Below are 3,554 nucleotides of genomic sequence, written 5' to 3'. Positions count from 1 at the left end.
AGTTTCTATTTCATTGATTTCTGCTCTGATCTTTATTATTTCTCTTCACCTGCTGGGTTTAGGCTTTATTTGCTGTTCTTTCTCCAGCTCCTTTAGGTGTAGGGTTAGGTTGTGTACTTGAGACCTTTCTTGTTTCTTGAGAAAGGCTTGTATTGCTATATACTTTCCTCTTAGGACTGCCTTTGCTGCATCCCAAAGATTTTGAATAGTTGTGTTTTCATTTTCATTGGTTTCCATGAATTTTTTTAATTCTTCTTTAATTTCCTGGTTGACCCATTCATTGTTTAGTAGGATGCTCTTTAGCCTCCATATATTTGAGTTCTTTCCGACTTTCCTCTTGTGATTGAGTTCTAGTTTCAAAGCATTGTGGTCTGAAAATAGGCAGGGAATGATTCCAATCTTTTGGTACCGGTTGAGACCTGATTTATGACCTAGGATGTGATCTATTCTGGAGAATGTTCCATGGGCACTAGAGAAGAATGTGTATTCTGTTGCTTTGGGGTGGAATGTTCTGAATATGTCTGTAAAGTCCATTTGGTCCAGTGTGTCATTTAAAGTCTTTATTTCCTTGTTGATCTTTTGCTTAGACAATCTGTCCATTTCAGTGAGGGGGGTGTTAAAGTCCCCCACTATTATTGTATTGTTGTCGATGTGTTTCTTTGCTTTTGTTATTAATTGCCTTATATAATTGGCTGCTCCCATGTTAGGGGCATAGATATTTACAATTGTTAGATCTTCTTGTTGGATAGATCCTTTAAGTAGGATATAGTGTCCTTCCTCATCTCTTATTACAATCTTTGGTTTAAAATCTAATTTGTCTGCTATAAGGATTCCCACCCCAGCTTTCTTTTGGTGTCCATTAGCATGGTAAATGGTTTTCCACCCCCTCACTTTCAATCTGGGGTTGTCTTTGGGTCTAAAATGAGTCTCTTGCAGACAGCATATCGATGGGTCTTGTTTTTTAATCCAGTCTGATAGCCTGTGTCTTTTGATTGGGGCATTTAGCCCATTTACATTCAGGGTAACTATTGAAAGATAGGAATTTAGTGCCATTGTATTGCCTGTAAGGTGACTGTTACTGTATTATGTCTGTGTTCCTTTCTGGTCTATGTTGCTTTTAGGCTCTCTCTTTGCTTAGAGGACCCCTTTCAAGATTTCCTGTAGGGCTGGTTTCATGTTTGGAAATTCCTTTAGTTTTTGTTTGTCCTGGAAGCTTTTTGTTTCTCCTTCAATTTTCAATGACAGCCTAGCTGGATAGAGTACTCTTGGCTGCATATTTTTCTCATTTAGTGCTCTGAATATATCATGCCAGTCCTTTCTGGCCTGCCAGGTCTCTGTGGATAGGTCTGTTGCCAGTCTAATGTTTCTACCCCTGTAGGTTACATATCTCTTCTCCCGAGCTGCTTTCAGGATTTTCTCTTTGTCTATGAGACTTATAAGTTTTACTATTAGATGTCGGGGTGTTGACCTATTTTTATTGATTTTGAGAGGGGTTCTCTGTGCTTCTTGGATTTTGATGCCTGTTTCCTTCCCCAAATTAGGGAAGTTCTCTGCTATAATTTGCTCCATTATACCTTCTGCCCCTCTCTCTCTTTCTTCTTCTTCTGGGATCCCAATTATTCTAATGTTGTTTCGTCTTATGGTATCGCTTATCTCTCGAATTCTGCCCTCGTGATCCAGTAGTTGTTTATCTCTCTTTTTCTCAGCTTCTTTATTTTCCATCATTTCATCTTCTATATTACTGATTCTCTCTTCTGCCTCATTTATTCTAGCAGTTAGCTCCCCCATTTTTGATTGCACCTCATTAATAGCCTTTTTGATTTCTACTTGGTTGGATTTTAGTTCTTTTACTTCTCCAGAAAGGGTTTCTCTAATAACTTCCATATTTTTTTCAAGCCCAGCTAGTATCTTTAAAGTGATGATTCTGAACTCTAGATCTGACATTGTACTAATGTCCGTATTGAGTAGGTCCCTGGCAGTAGGTACTACCTCTTGTTCTTTTTGTTGAGGTGATTTTTTCCGTCTTGTCATTTTGTGCAGAGGAGAATAGATTAATGAGAGAACAAAATGCTAACAGAGTAACAACGTCCCCAGAATATATACTCTAAACAAATCAGAAAAGACTTGAAGCAGTGGGAAAAGAAAGGGAAAGAGAGGAAAAAGAAAAAGAAAAAGAAAAAAAAGAAAAAGAAAAAGAAAAAGATAAGAACAAAAACAAACAAAACAAAACAACAATAACAACAACAAAAAAACCAGAATGTGATCAAATATGATCAGGCTGGTATATAGATCAGTTCCACACACTAGATTTGGGGTGTATTTTGGTCTTTTAGAAGAAAGCGCCTCCCAAAATTTTAAAGAAAGAAAAACTTATATATGTACAAAAATAAGGGTTGATATGATGAAGGGATGGAATATGACTGTAAAGATGGAAATTATAAAAAATTTTATAAAAGGAATTGATAAGAAGTTGTTTGAAAAAAAGAAAGAAGAGGATTTAAAAAAAGAAAAAAAAAGGGAGAGGATGTGATCATGCAGGGGAATAGAAAACACCATATACTAGAGATTTAGGGTATATTTTAATCTGTTAGAAGAAACTATCTCAAAATTTTAAAGAGAGAACAACTTATATATATAAGCCAAAAATACGGGTAACTACTATGAAGGGATAGAATATGACTCTAAAAATGAAAAATAAAAATGTTTTTTTTTAAAAAAAGGGATTGATAAGATGTTGGTTGAACAAGGGAAAAAGAAAAATTCAAAAAGAAAAAAAGACAGTTAAAAAAAAAATTAACTTTGAAAGACTAAAGAATCATGGTAAAAAAGCCATGAATTCTATGTGCAGTAGTCCCCTAGCTCTGGAGTTCTGCCGTTCTCATTGATCGGTAAACTTGGCCTTGGCTGGCTCTTCTCGCTGATCTTCTGGGGAGGGGCCTGTTGCCGTGGTTTCCAATTGTCTCTGCCGGAGGCGGAATTGCCCCGCCCTTGCCCCCTCCGGCTAAGTAATCTGCTCGGGTTTGCTCTCTGTGGCTTTTGTTCCCTGCGAGCTTTCCGTACAGCTTTGGAGGCGGAGAGTGAAAATGGCGGCCTTCCAGTCTCCGCTCCGGAGGAGCCGAGAACTCGGGGCCCTGCCTCTCAGTGAGCCCCCAGAGAAAAGCCGTCAGTCACTCCCGTCTCCCCGGTCTCCAGCCGCACTCCGTTCTCACCCGGCCTGTGACCGTGCGTTTCTATCTCTGGCACCGACCCCGGGTGGAGTCTCCAAACTCAGCAGATCCCTGCGGCGCACTCCTGTGCGGCTCCTCCTGGGGGAGGAAGGTGAGTCTCCCCGGGTCTGCCGCTTGTTGGGTCCCTGCTGGAGGAGCAGGGGCCCGACTGTGCCGTGGATCACGGTTTATGGCAACCCCGACCTGAGAGCCCACGCCTGGGCTCCACCTCTGCAGCCGGCTTCCCTGTTCCAATACCTGGGAGCTCTGCCACACTCAGGTACCCCCGGTCTTTCTGTGACCCGTGGGTCCTGAGACCACACTGTCCCGGAGGGTTCCACCCCCCGC

The sequence above is a fragment of the Neomonachus schauinslandi genome, chromosome 10, assembly GCF_002201575.2.
Source record: "Neomonachus schauinslandi chromosome 10, ASM220157v2, whole genome shotgun sequence".
NCBI lineage: Eukaryota > Metazoa > Chordata > Mammalia > Carnivora > Phocidae > Neomonachus > Neomonachus schauinslandi.
The sequence above is the reverse complement of the archived record's forward strand: the minus strand, read 5'-3'. Positions refer to the sequence as shown.